Source organism: Giraffa tippelskirchi, chromosome 12, assembly GCF_054371585.1.
Source record: "Giraffa tippelskirchi isolate mGirTip1 chromosome 12, T2T-mGirTip1v1.2.pri, whole genome shotgun sequence".
Lineage (NCBI taxonomy): Eukaryota > Metazoa > Chordata > Mammalia > Artiodactyla > Giraffidae > Giraffa > Giraffa tippelskirchi.
In genome coordinates this window covers 44,364,409-44,379,292 of record NC_137286.1, presented here as the reverse complement: position 1 = coordinate 44,379,292, position 14,884 = coordinate 44,364,409, and the positions used below count along the sequence as shown (strand labels likewise).

Here is a 14,884-nt window from a genome sequence, read left to right as displayed (position 1 = left end):
GGCAGACGAGAGGGCAAGAGTAAGGGCTGTGAGTTTGGGTTTAACAGGAGTAGCTGACCGAAGAAGAGGCTTGGGCATCTAGGAGAACAGGTGGGCTGAGAGCTGGTCATCGCCGTGAAGGGAACACGAGCCTAGTGCTGAGCACAGCATCTGCCATGTAGCACCCTCAGCACTGCTGACTGTCCACAGCCGCTTGCGCCGGCAGTGAACAGCGAGGACAGCAGCGAGGCTCGGAGATGGTAAACGAATCCTGCTGTTAGAGGCCACCCAGTGGCACTGGGAGGGGAGCCCGAGGGGCCTCCAGGACACTAGGAGTGTGGCTTCTTCATCTGGGTGCTGGTTGTGCAAGGGTGTTCAGTTTGTGAAAATTCATCTACTAGTGCTCTTACGGTACATGTACTTTTCTCTGTGCATGGTCAATAGAATGTAAAGAAATGAGAGAGCGAGAGCACACTTTGGTGCCAGACCACCTGTTTTCAAACCCCAGCTCTCTGTAGCCACTTACAGCTGTGAGACCTTGGGAAAGTTATTCACCTTCTGCACCTCAAGTTTCAAGTCATGTCATGTGAGAGAATACCCGCACTCATACTCCAGGAGAACTGTGAGGGTTACGTGGGTCAGTACACGTCAAGCGCTCTGAAGAGCGCCTAACACATAGTAAACACTCCTTAGTATTTCTTACTTTTGTTAACTGGTTATTGCTAGTAGAAACTGAAAGGATACCAGACAGAAGTGATGAATTGAGAGTTTGTGGTCAGAGAAAGCTGGTGGACACTCTGTCAGTTGTTGTCTTGAGTGGGGTGGGGTGGACCTGGGAGCAGTCAGAATTAAATGGAAGGAACCCTGGTGTGCTGGCATGGCCACATGGACCATGACCTTGTCTAGGACTTGCAGTGGAGAAGGCTGAGGTTGAGAGGCCAAGGCCCTTAATGAGTGTGAGTGGCCCATGGCTTCTCAGGGTGATGCAAATCTCAGACGGTCAGAGCTGGGGGCTGACTGGGCTGGTGCGGGGGGATCAAGAGTGGCCTCCCTCTGACGGCATGGTCTGGAGGAGAGCAGCTGTGGCCTTCACGGAGTTTTATTCCAGGGCTTTCCCAGCAGTCTCTCTGTCGTGTAGCTAGCTGGTGGCCCAGAGAGATGTCAGAAGCCAGGTGACGTATGCTGGGTTGTGGCAGTGAAATATAGGTTAGTGGCATCTGCTTTAGTGTTTTTTCTGAATTCCATTCCCAGTCTGCCGACACTTGTGGACCTGGTCTGCCTGGCTCCTTGTCAGTGCCTTTCTCCTTGGACCTTGGCTAGATTTGTTTGGCCCCACCTGACCCTTCCTTCTCAATGTGTAACTCCTCCCCCGCAATTTGTGTGTGTGCACGCTGTTGCTTCAGTCGTATCTGACCCTTTGCGACCCTAGATTGGGACCCACCAGGCTCTTCTGTCCATGGGATTCTCCAGGCAAGAATACTAGAGTGGAATTTAGTTGGTGGAAATTAAAGTCATCCAAGTTCCACGCTCTGGGACAGTCTCATTTCTGGCAACTGGCCCTTGTCTCCACAGACATACTCCCATCTTTAATTCCACTGCCAGGTGTGGGTCTGGCTCTGACATTCTCTCCTAGATTCCTGCCAGTGCCCTGGCTTCCCCTGAACAGCTGAGGCCTCTGTTGAATTTGGGCCCAGCCCCCTTTTCTGCCTGCAGCCACAAGGGTGAGGTCCTAGCACCCGACAGACGCCCACCCTCGCCCACCCTCTCCCTGAACCTTCTGCTGCCACCTCCACCCTGCCCCATCCTGCCCCGATGCTGAGCCATCGCCTTTCAGTGAGTCTCCTTCATGCGGGATCTGCCAGCATTGTGTGCCGGGTTTCAGTCTCTTCCTGCCTGAGGGAGCCTCCCTCTCCCAGTGTCTGAGGAGCCAGGCACCTACTCCACCTTTGTGAGCCTGTGAGGCAGGCCGCCCGCTCATCCGTCCGCCTGGCCACCTCCCAGGCCAGCCCATCCTTTGTCTTCAGGGCTCCTGTGCTGACAATGGGCACGTGGGAGGGACAGATTTTGAGTCCTGAAAAAAGAAAAAGGAAGGAAGTGCCCTTCACAGGACTTCTGCGCGTTTTTCCTCGTTCTTCCTGGGATGTTTTTTGTGTGTGTGTGTGAGAGAGAGGGAGAGGGAGAGATGTTTTGTTGTTTCAGGGCGGGGGATATTGAAAATGGAGAAGGGTAGGTGGGCAAGTGGAAGAGGAATTTTTACTTTGTGAGTAGGCAGAGGAAGTCTTGTAGAAAGTTAACCTGAGACCATCTTAGCTCCCTTCTACCTTTTGATAGAATACTGGAAGACCTTTCAGCAGTATTTACTCTCGTCCATCAGCTCCACTCCTACATATATACCCTGCAGAGATATGTGCACATGTTCACCAAAAGTCACATACTAGAATGTTCATAGACATATTATTTATAATAGCTTAAAACTAAAAATAACCCCAAGGTCTATCAAAAGGAGGATAAATTGTGATATTAGAGTACAAGGAAATACTCTGCAGCACTGGAAATGAAAGAACCATGCCACATGCGACAGCGTGGATGAATTTCACAAGCCAAGTGTTGAGTGATAGAAGCCAGACAAAGAAAGATTCCATGCCATGTGGCTTAACTTAGACAAAGTTCAAGTTCAGGCAGAGCTATGGTGTCAGGAGTCAACATGGTGCTGACCTTTGGGGAAGAAGGGGGATAGTGACTTGGAGAAGGTGTGAAGGCTTCGGAGTGTGGTGACGTTCGGTTTCTTCCCCTGAACAGTAGCTCTGAGGGCGAGTTCGTTTTATGATAATTCAGCAAGCTCCACACTTAGGATTCATATTATTTTCTGTAAATATGTTAGTCTTCAATAAAAATTTGTATTAAGAGCCTCAGCTGTGTATCATAGTTGAGTCAGAGTTTTCACGGATGTACAGCATCTGTCCGTCTGGTCTCCAGGACTTGCTTGGCATGTGCCTTTGCCCCAGTCTAAACTGTGACATAGTCTTCACCCCCCCACCCCGCCCTCCATCCCTTCTCACCCTCTGCGTCTCCCATGAGGAGCCGCTTGCCTCCCTTCCCCGGTCGCGCAGGGCCCAGTTTTCCCGTCACAGGCTCTGTTGGCGCCGTGTCCTGGAGCGCAGCTTTGACTCCACAGGTCTGTGTGAGTATTTGTGGCCTCTTCTCATCCTGGGGGCTTCCCAGATGGCTCAGAGGTAAAGAATCCGCCTGCCAGTGCAGGAGACTCGGGTTCAATCCCTGGGTCAAGAAGATCCCAAGAGGAGGAAATGGCAGCCCACTCCATATTCTTGCCTGGGAACTCTCATGGATAGAGAGGAACCTGGTGGGCTACACCCCATGGTGTTGCAAAGAGTCGGACCCAACTGAGTGACTGAACACGCACGCTCGCCTCCTGATCTTGAGCTCCAGGAGGGCAGAGGCCAGGCCTGGCTCCACCAGCCACGGTGCCTCCAGGGCCGCCCCAGTGCTCACATCCATTGCTAGTTGTCAAATGAGTAAACTGAGTGTACCGACTTTAAAGGGAGCAGCCTTTTTTCTCCACCCTTTTCTACTTTTAGGTGGGGGAAGTGCAAGATTGAAGGAGCCATGAGCTTGAACTTCCCTCATGAGATTGTGTGGAACGTTTTGAGATTATGGTGACTTTAATTGCCTTCAAGTGTAACCTGTAGAGGAGTGGAAAGAATGATGCAGAGCTGGCTAACCAGCCACTGTTCCATAACCTAGTTTTGAGCTCTGTGCCCACTAGTCATGTTATTGAGGACAAACAGTTTATATATGATGACTTCATTTGTCCTGGCTTTTCTCATGACAGTCCTAAGGTCAAGCCTATTTTAAGCCTGAGAAATATGTCCTGGAAGTTCGTTCCAGGGTCCCTATTTCCTTTTTCTTTCCTTAGTATTGAAATCTTGGCCGTCTTCCCTACCCCTCCCCTCCTAAATTGTTCTCTGAAGCAACTTTGAAAGTAACGTAAATATCTTCTATGTTGATCTTCTCTGAACTAAAGTTGTCCCTTTCAACTTGATGTGGGAAAATGGAGTGTTCTCATATACTGTTCTAACCGGCAGCATTAAGCCAAGAGCTTTGCTCTCATTGACCCAGAAAGAAGCATTTAAGACAGTGCATTTACACTTATGTTTGTTTGTTGGATGATTTTTGTAGATTTTTTTTCCTCGTGTAAAGTGGTCAGGAGCCAAGTTGCAGAGCCAGGCGGTACTTGTCTGAATCCCAGCCCTGCCTCTCCCTGCCTTTTGACCTTTAGCAAGTCACATAACCTCTCTGGGCCCAAGTGTTTTATTTTTAAAGTAAGGGTAGTCATCCCAACTTGATTACATGATGACTATAAAACAATCTGCCTAATGCCTAAAAAATTATAAACACTCAACAAACAGCAGTTGCCTAAAATGAAAGATTCAGCTTTGTCATTAGAAAAATGATAGTTTTACCATATAGTATCTATTAGAGTCTAAAAAATAGATTAGGGCCTTTTGTTTGTTCCTTCTTTTTATTGGCTTGTGGGATCTTAGTTCCCTGACCAAATATTGAGCCTGGGCTCCAGCAGTGAAAGCCCGGAGTCCTAACCGCTGGTGTGCGTGTGCGTGTGTGCTCGGTCGCGTCTGACTGTGCGGACTGTAGCCTGCCAGGCTCCTCCGTCCATGGACCACCAGAGAAGACCCTCAGGAATGCTTTTATACTTCTCTGCGTAGAGGGTCTTCTTAAGCTTAAGTTTAAATTTTTTTTTGCTTTTATAAGTAGTGTTTTCTTTTTGATTGTATTTTATAACTGAATTTCCTGTAAATGAAGCCTATTGGTTTTTGGTATGTTTATTGTATAACCTGCTAAATTTTCTGATTTATAATATTTTTTTCCATCAAGTCTTTGATAATACTGTGGTATTATGTGTACTGTTCTACCTCTTCTTTGCCAATTCTTAGATCACTAATTGCAGTCTCTTACCTGGTTACATTAGGTAGTATCTCCAGTGCAGTGAAAATAGAAAAGAGAGTGTTTTGTTTTTATTATAAAATAGTATCTTATGTCTAGTTTTTCAGGAAATTTCTAGTTTTTCCTCCATTTTCTTCCTTAAACTTTAGCAGACTTTTACATTGAGAAAAGGAACAGTGGAAGGAAATTACATGGAGAAATTTGTTTTTCCTTTCAAAGTGTGGTAAGAATATACTCAAAGATGGTTGCGATAAATGTGATCATCTCTGCTGCTCTCAACTTTATAGCATAGTATCTAATCATTTTCTCAATAGTTGATGACATTTCAATGGCTATTTTCAAGTATGTGAAAATATATACTATATTTAAGTGATTTTAAAAATAGTAGAGGCTTTCCTGGTGACTCAGTGGTAAAGAATCTGCCTGCCAGTGCAGGAGACATGGGTTCGATCCTTGATCCAGGAAGATCCCACGTGCCTTGGCACATCGAAGCCTGTGCACCACAGCTGCAGAGCCTGTGCTTTAGAGTCTGTGTTTCGCAAGAAGAGAAGCCACTGCAATGAGAAGCCTGCACACCGCAACTAGAGAATAGCCCCTGCTCGCCACAATTAGAGAAAAGCCTGAGCAGCCATGAAGACCCAGCACAGCCAAAATAAATAAAATTATTTTTAAAAAATAGTAGATACTTTTACTGTATAATTCTAATTTTAAAAACAATTGTATAGGAAAAAAGATGAATGAAGGTTTAAAAATGAAACCTCAGGGGCTCTCCCATCTTACATCATTGCCATCTCAGCAACTCGTTCAGGGCTTTCTGTGGTAGGTGCAGAAGACACTGGTGAGTTGCACACCATCCAGTACATGCCTCACTGACGTGCGTCACTTAGTGCGCAGTTTTTGGGGTAGAACTAGCTTAATGGCCTCATTGCATGGGGTGGGAAGAGTAATCCTTGTGTGTGCCAAGAGGGAGAACCAGATATGGGTGAGTGTGAGATGTCCCTGCCACACTCTAGAACCTTTGCTAGTGCTAGTTCTACAACCTTTTCAGTTTTTCCTATGGTTATTGTCCTATTCCGGTTTTGTCTACTTTTATAAATTTCCATTTGTTTCTAGAAAAAATTTTTTTTTCAAGATTTTTAAATGTATTTGCAAAAAAAAAAATGTATTTGCAGTGTATCTTGAATAAGCATGGTTTGATGGGCATTTCAAAATGATCATTTTGATTCTGTCTGAATGAAGCTGGGGAAAAAAAGCCCCAATTACTTTGCCTGCTGAGTGGAAAATGGATTATAGGGAACACATAAGTAGCAGAAGGCTAAGTCCAGTCACAGAGGTAGTTTGGGTTTGGTGGTAGCAGTAGATACGGACAGATGTGGGCAACCTTGAAATATGATTTTGGGAGGGTGAGTCTGTAGTGGTGCTGTTCAGGTAGTCACGTAGGCAGACCGTCTCTAACAGTCTCGGGACAAGATCAAGAGTTTGTGCCAGGTGTAAATCAACACTCTGATTTCTTCATTGAGAATATCCTGCTGTTAAAAATTTTTTGTGGTTGATTCACACTCTGGCTCAAAGTCTTTATTTCATTGTGAGCTAGTAGCAGCGGGTCCATGGGCCACTCTTTGAGCACCACCAATCTCTAGTGCTTTTGTTTTAATGCCACAATTTAATTAGTTAACCAGTCTCTTCCTATTGGACATTGAGATGTTTCAGCACCTCTTCCCCACGTCTTCTTTTTGGTGTTAGAAATAAGTAATACTGCTTTTTATTGATATAGTTAGGTGTACATTTCTTATGATTCCTTTTATTAAAAATGTATTGATTATTTTTGGCTGCCCTGGGTCTTTGTTGCTGCGCCTGGGCTTTCTCTAGTTGCGGTGAACGGGGGCTCCCCTTCATTCCAGTGCACAGGCTTCTCTCATTGTGGTGGCTTCTCTCGTTGTGGAGCACGGGTGGGAGGGCTTCAGTAGCTGAGGCACTTGGGCTTAGTTGCTCAGTGGCATGTGGGATCTTTCTGGACCAGGGATTGAACCTGCGTTGCAAGGTGAATTCTTACCCCCTGGACCTCCAGGGAAGTCTCCTTCTTGTGATTGCTTTAGCACAGTTCCTGGAAATCGAATAAGAGTTTTGGAACATTTGAAAAACTTGTTCTCCAGAAAGATTGTACCCACTTACAGAGCCATATTTTTGCTATCACTGAATTTTTTTTCAAGAAATTTTTGCTAATTTAGATGACACATAACAAGTCATTATTTTAATATGCATTCTTTTGATTACTATAAGACTGAATAGTTTTCATGTATCTTTTTGAGAATTGATAGTTCTTTGCTAATTTTTTACGTTCTTTGATCATTCTCATTTTGGGACATAAGCACCCTTTACATTAAGGATGTTTACTCTTTGACTCTACAGTGAAAATATTTTCCCCCGCTTAAAAACAGATTTTCATTCAGCAAATTTTTTTTTTGCCCATGCTGCACGAAAGTGGGATCTTAGTTCTGCGATCAGGGATCAAACGCAGGCCCCCTCCATTGGAAGCACAGAGACTTAACCAATGGACCGCCAGGAAAGTGCCCTCAATAATTTTTTTTAATAAATAAATAAAATTAGATTTTCATGCTTTTGTGTTACTTAGAAATTGTTCTGTTTAAGAGTCTCAGCAGCATAGTTAGTTGGGTGGGAGTGGTCCGGGCTCTGTGAGTTTTTGTCTAAAGAGGCTGTCCTCTGAAGCAGTCATTTCACTGTTGGTCCACCATTCTGGGCTGAAGGTCTTGGTGTGAGAAACTTAGGAGTTAAAAGCTCTTGTGTCAGGGACATGTGAATGGATGACAGATACTAATAGATTATTTTTAATTTTGTTAGACGTAATAATGGAATTTTGGGGTAGAAAAGTAGACACACAAATCTTTAGGGGTGAAAAATTTCAGAGATTTGCCTTAAAATACCATAACAGAAAAGGCATAGATATAGCAGGTGTGTCCAAATTATGATAATTATTGAGTCTGAGTGATGTGGAGGTTCTTTATACCATTCTTTATTTTTGTGTATGTTTGAAAGTTTTCATAATGAAAAGTTTTTAAAAGGCTCTTCTTGGATCTTTACAAGGCTGCTGGGGGGTTTTCTCTGGAGTGTCTAGAAGTCTTCCTGAGCCCCTTTCTCTTGGCACTCTGTAGGTGATGACCCACACCGCAGATGGAGCTACCGCTGAAGTCAGTTATGAGTCAAGGAAGGAGACTCATTATTGTCCCTTTATTTAAATGTCCATGGTCATTTGCGAATAATGTATGTTCTCTCTTAGGTACAAAGTTCTAAGTATGTCAGTTAAATCAAGGGGTTATTAATCTTCTGAATCCTATGTCTGTGTTTATTTTGTACGTGCCTAATCTGCCAAACAAGGGTGGCATTTTGAAGTCCTTCACTATGGTTGTGGTTTTGGCCAGTTTTTCCTATACTTCTCACACCTCGGGAGAAGTATTTTTTTTTAAGAAAAAAAAAAAAACCCAATTTTTAAAATAACAAATAATTTCAGATTTACAGAAAGGTTGTAAAAAATATAGTACAAAGAATTTCTGCATATTCTTCATTCAGATGCCCTAAATGTTGACATTTTAGCATGTGTTTTTATCCTTTATTCTCTGCACTCATATTGCTGTTATTTTCAGAACCAGTTGAAAGTAAGTTGTAGATATGACACCCTTTTACCCCAGAATACTTCAGTGTGTTTCCTAAAAGCAAAGACATTTTCTTTTTCTCCCTTAACTTTTTAAATTATATTTTTAATTGGCAGATAATTGCTTTACAGTAGCGTTAGTTTCTGTCCTAGATGAACACGAATCAGCCATAGGTGTCTGTGTGTGTGTGTGTGTGTGTGTCTGTGTGTCTGTGTATCCCCTCCCTGTTGAACCTCCCTCCAACTTCCACCCTATCCCATCCCTTTAGGTTGTCACAGAGCACCAGGTTTGAGCTCCCTGTGTCATATGCAAATTCCCACTGGCTTATCTATTTTGCATATGGTAGGGTATGTTTCAGTGTTACTCTTTCAATTAGTTCCTCCCTCTACTTTCCCTATGGTGTCCACAAGTCGGTTCTCTATGTCTGCATCTCCATTGCTGCCCTTCATATAGGTTCGTCAGTACCATTTTTCTAGATTGCATATATATGCGTTAATATGCGGCTTGTTTTTCTCTTTCTGAAAGATATTTTCTATAATCAATCCAGTTATTAAAGCCATGAGATTAATGTTGTTACAATACTGTTATCTAATCCATAGATGTTATTCAGATTTCATCAGTTTTCTCACTAATTTCCTTTGCAGCCAAAGAGAAAGTTGTTACTATATTTTCTGATCTAGGATCCAGCCCAGGATCATACATATAGTTGTCATGTCTCTTTAGCCTTCAGTCTGAGACAGTCCCTTGGTAATTGTCTATTGGGATCTAGGCATTTTTGAAGAGTACAGCAACTTATTTTGTAGAATTGTTCTTACTTTAGGTTTGTCTGATGTTTTCTCACGGTAGATCCAGATCATGCATTTTTGTTGGAGTGCCACCACAAGTGATGTGGCCTCCTCGGTGCATCGTATCAGAGGGCACATTATACTGTTGTTCCATTATGGAAGCTGCTCACTGTGCTTCCTTGATTAACATGGTGTCTGCTGGGTCCCCAACTAATTTCTGCCTTTGAAATTAACGGATAACTTCTGGGCAAGTATTTTGAAGCTATGTAAATATCCTTTTTTTTAATTGAACTTTCACAACTTTCAGTTGTATTACCAGTTAATAATTTTTGCCTGAGAGAGTTACCATGAGGATTACCAAGTGGTAAGTGTAAATGCTGGGCAGCATATTTGGATGTTTTGTTTTTCAGCCACTCCAGGTCTGTCTCATGCCTTTCCAGTTGAGATGTACAGCAGCTTTATGGAAAAAAGCAGGTAGATCTCAACAGTGGTCCAGGCACATGGGTACTTGGTGGTTCTGTTATACTTCCTTAGAGAGGACTTTGTTGTTGTTCAGTCGCTCAATTGTGGCCGACTTTTCGCAACCCTACGGACTCTAGCATGTCAGACCCCTCTGTCCTTGGAATTCTCCAGAAAGAATGCTGGAGTGGGTTGCCCTTTCCTTCTCCGGGGGATTTTCCCCACCCAGGGATTGAACCCACATCTCCTGCATTGCAGGTGGATTCTTTACTGCTGAGGCACCAGGGAAGCCCATAGAGAGGACTGGTTGGGTCTATTTCTCCCCGCTGCTGCATGGGTGGGCACTGAGCTGCCTCTGCCTGTCTGCTGTCCTCTGAGCTCTAGCACCAGTTGATGGTCCAGACAGCCATGTCTGCTTACTGGGAGCTGTGTCTAGTTGGTTTGCTCTGTGTCATGTAGATTAAGCTAGTTGAGGTTGCTTCATTCAGAAGGGTGTATGGGATGGTAGCATGTCGTGGAATTGCAGCTAAGGGCTCAAAGGAAGATTTGTTCTTTTTTTTTTTCTTTTTAAAGTGAGAGCTGTTTATGAGCATGTTAACATGCAAAAGGGAATAAGTTAGTAGAGGGGAGATTAATGATTAAGGCAGAGAATCCTCTGGTTGGGCTCTGAGCAGGAGGACGGCATTTAGGAAGGCATCGGAAGGAACAATGTGAGTGTGGAAGTGAACATCATTTTTTTGTATAGATTAGGAGTAGGCACAGATATGAAGGAGTTGTTGCCTGATTGCCTCATTTTTCTTACGAAATAGGAGCACGGTCATATCTTGAGAGTGAAGAAGACATATCCTGAGAGAGAGGGTACAGACCTTGAAGACATCCCTGAATAGGGAAAGTGTTGGGAGGAATAAGAGCTGGCTGGGCTCGCAGAAATGCTTCCAGGCATCTGGGAGTACAGATCTTGCATTTCTGGTGCTCACTCTGGAAGGCTGTGTGGTTTTCTCCAGCAGTGTCCAGCAGCCCAGGTGTAGCAGTAGAGGAAATGAGCAGTTGCACTGACTGAGGCGTGTGGCTTTGCCACGTACTGTGTTGGAAAGGCAGGAGGAGGTGGGAGACCAGAAGGTGGGTTGGCAGTGTAGAACTTTGGAGCGGTGGTCTGTGTAATGGACCCTGTGGTCTGTACAGGATGGGAGGTGGTGAACTGGGAAGGAAGAGTGACAGGAGTAGAAGTCAGAGAATTATAAGAGGAGGAATACGTGTTCCAGAGAGCTGGCAGGGTAGGCATATGTCAGAGAAAATGGATATTGGAGTTTAGCATTTCACCGTGGGACAGTCCTGGGTGATGAGAGGCCGGCGTGGAGTAGGGTGGAGGTCGAGGTCAGGGGGTTGTCAGGGAGCTTGGAGCTGCTGGAAGGGCTGTTTACCTGGGTGTTGACATCACCAGGTGACAGTAGGACATAGTTGGTGGAGGGGAGGGCTGCCTGTGTCCCAGTCCTTCAGGGAAGGAGGGCGAGTTTAGCAGGGATGAAGCCGGGCAGCAGGAGTGCATGGACAGCCTTCAGGGACGGTGACATATCGTCTGCCAAGGTTGACTGTGGATATGTGCTGGAACTGGCTGGCCACAGCTTACATAGATGCCTGGAGGCTATTGGAGAGTGGCGTTTGCTCAGGCTTCCAAAGGGTGGTCAGTAAGTCTTTGCTGACATCGTTTCTTCTTCCTGCAGCCCCCTTTCCTGCACACCGTGTATCATCATTGTGTGTTTGTCGTTCTCTCCGGGACCCTGTAACCTCCTGGATGGAGGGAGGGACAGTGTCTTTGCATCCTGGGCACAATGCCTGGCACACATTTGGTTGAACTGTATGGAATTGCCATCTCCTGAGTGAGTTTGCTCTAGTTTGTGATTTCTTCCCTAACAGATGACTTTCCTTTGTTAGCCCATGTTGAATCTTTTTCTGATGTCACAAGACCCTTTCTTAGTTTGGACTTAGCCAAGTTCCTTGGGCTGAGGAAGTGTCTCGGTAAATAACCCGCCTGCCAATGCAGGAGACATAAGAGACATGGGTTCGATCCCTGGATTGGGAAGATTTCCTGGAGGAGGGCATGGCAACCCACTCCAGTGTTCTTGCCTGGAGAATCCCATGGACAGAGGAGCATGGTGGGCTACAGTCTATGGGGTCACCAAGAGGCAGACAAGACTTAGTGACTAAGTAGCAGTAGCAGCCAAGTTCCATGCAGGTGAACGAGTTGTTTCTTAGTGACCAGCTAATGTCTGTGCAGGCCACAGTCCGTCTCCTCATCCTGCTCAGGCTTCTGTTTTTGTTTTGTTAACTTCCCTTTTGCTCCCTTCTACACGTAGTAGAAGAGGTTAAAATAAACTAGTTTGTCCTCATTCTTTCCCAGTTTCCCCAAATTTCCCAGCCTCTTTGTCCATGTATTTCATTCTCCTATGGATTCTTACTGAGTACCTACACACCAAGCAAAAAGCAGGCCTTTTTCTGTACTTTCTGTCCGTCTCATTCTGGTGCTCACTGGCTTACATGTGTGAATGGGCCTGCTGCTGCTGTTGTGGTTGATCCCTGCTCTCGTCAACAGTGGCTTCAGTTTATTTACCAGTTGCCCCAGACAGTTTTTCAGATACCTAGTGACCTGTACGCATTACACATTAAAGAATTAATCAAACAGTACATCTAGATTAAAAAAAAAAAAAAAGGACTCAAACCAGATTTATCTCAGGTAATAACAGTACAACATTTTCCTTTAGAGGTTAAGGGAGGACATGTATAAATCAGTTAAGTTAGTTTAGGTTTCTTCACTGGTTTCCAGTTTACCTCTCTGGTTGATCTTCCACTGTCTCATGCTCAGACGTGTGTGTTCTTGGTTTTGCGGTCACTGAGAATGTAATATAGATAGACTCTTCATATCCCAAGGGCACCATAAGTCCTGCATCAGACCTGGTCCCCTTGAAGTCACCTGAATTGTGACTTGAGAGCCCCTCAGCCCCTACTCCCACCATTTCTCTGATCTGGACCTTTCCTTTCAAGGAGCACTCCCTCGAGGCCAGTCCCTTGAGAGGACCTGCTTCCATGAGGAGGGTGTGCTTAACTCACTGCCCCTCCCCGGGGGGGTTTCCTCACAGTTCCCATCTCAGGCTGTCCTTCCTGGCAGTCCTATGCTACTCAGGAATTTCCTGCTTTTTTCCTCAGAGGCAGTACTGTAATATTAGTATAACATTTAAAGAAAGAAAAGCCCAATTAAAGAAAAGCCCAGTGACAGTTAAAATTTCTGGCCTCAGACCTGCTAGACACTCGCCATTCACCAGAAATGCTTTCATTCCCACCCCCTCTTTTGAAGAATCTGCTAATCCTTAACAGATTGATCTGAGTTTATATTTAGATAGAAGTTATCCATTGACAGAAGAGTCTGAAACCATAGTGCTGACAGCATTGAAAAGTGGATATAAGTAAATAGGCAGCTTTCGGACCAAACCGTTTGGTCCGAAACGGATACCCATAAGTATCCGTTCTGGCAGCTGTTAGGCAGTGGCACTGCGCCATCCCTCAGAAGCTGGGAACACCTGGAGACTCAGACGAGAACAACGTGATCCAGGTTTCAGCGTCATTCACCATGTTTCAGAGTTTGGCCTCAGTGAATCGGAAACCTTTCTGATGCTGGCACATTTATATGGGCTCAAGCACTCCACTGTCTACCTTACCCCCTACTCCATCCACCCCATTTGCCCCCAGTTGTAAAAATTTCAGCCTGTCTGGGTGTGCACAGACTCAGCGGGAACTTTGTCTGGTTGCCTGCCAGGCTTCCGGTACTGAGTCAGTGTCCTCTGAACCAGTGATCGTCAGTCTGCCCGGATGGATCGTGACATTGAGTTTGCAGATTATGCCCAGCACTGTTGTTCTAGTTATTATGGCTGTGACCAACCCAACCCAAACTTAGTGGCATTCAACGACAGTCATTTTCTTATACTTATGGATTCTGGGAACAGGTATTCAGACAGGCATGATAGGGAGTAGATTGTCTCTATTCCAGGAGGCCTGGGACCTCAGATGGCAGGGAGTGATTCAAATGACTGGAATTTAGAATGCTTTGAAGTCTCTTTCACCCGCATATCTGATCTTGGGGCTGGGATGCCGTGAAGGCCGATGGGGGCCCCACTGGGGTTGACCAGAGCACCAGAGCTCCTGCATGTAGCCTCTGCATGTGGTTGGGACTTCTCACAGCATGGTGGCTGGTTTTCCAAGCGAGAAGGTTGCTAAAGGGAGTGTCCAGAGAGCGTATATTCTCTGTTGTTTGAAACAGTCTTGACCCTGCACAGATTCAGAGGGAGAGGTCAGCATCAAAAAGTGTGTGATTGTCTTAAAAACCGTTATAGGTTATTTTATTTTTTGTTTTGTTGAAGTCTTTATTGAATTTGTTACAGCACTGCTCCTGGTTTATGTTTTGGTTTTTGGCCTCAAGGCATGTGGAATCTTAGCCTCCCGCAACCAGGGGTCGAACCTGTACCCCCTGTAGTGGAAGGCGAAATCTTAACCGCTGGACCACCAGGGAGATCCCTGGGTTATTTTTAAGTGAAATGGAATATAAAATAAAGAAGTGCCCCCTGTAGGAAGAATAAATACTGTGAAACTGGTGCTTCAGTTATGTGTTTCTGCATATTCTGGTTCATGATGTAACGTGTTTTCCTCACATTTCTACAAAATGTTTTTTTAAAACACTGCTTAACTGTAGTAACATCTAATTTGGCTTATGAACACCACATTTTATCTCTTAACACCTCGACTAATAGGTTACCATGATGTAGTTCTTAGTCACTTGTAAAGATGAAGACCTAAGGAATTGATGGTTATTTGCCTCTGAGGCCTTTCCTGTTTGGGTCTGTCATCACTCACCAGGAGAACCTTGAGGCCCCGTTGGAGAGTCAGTGCACTTCAGAATGGGCTGTGGGCTGGACTGGCAGCCTGAACTTCCCCTGAATTCATTTTGTTTCAATATTTATTTATTTG

General features: G+C 44.9%; 1 protein-coding gene across 8 annotated transcripts in view; it reads left to right on the top strand.

The window, feature by feature from the left end:
• PDE8A (phosphodiesterase 8A) overlaps positions 1–14,884 on the top strand; it is a 153,474-nt gene that overhangs the window by 27,964 nt on the left and 110,626 nt on the right. The window lies entirely within an intron of this gene.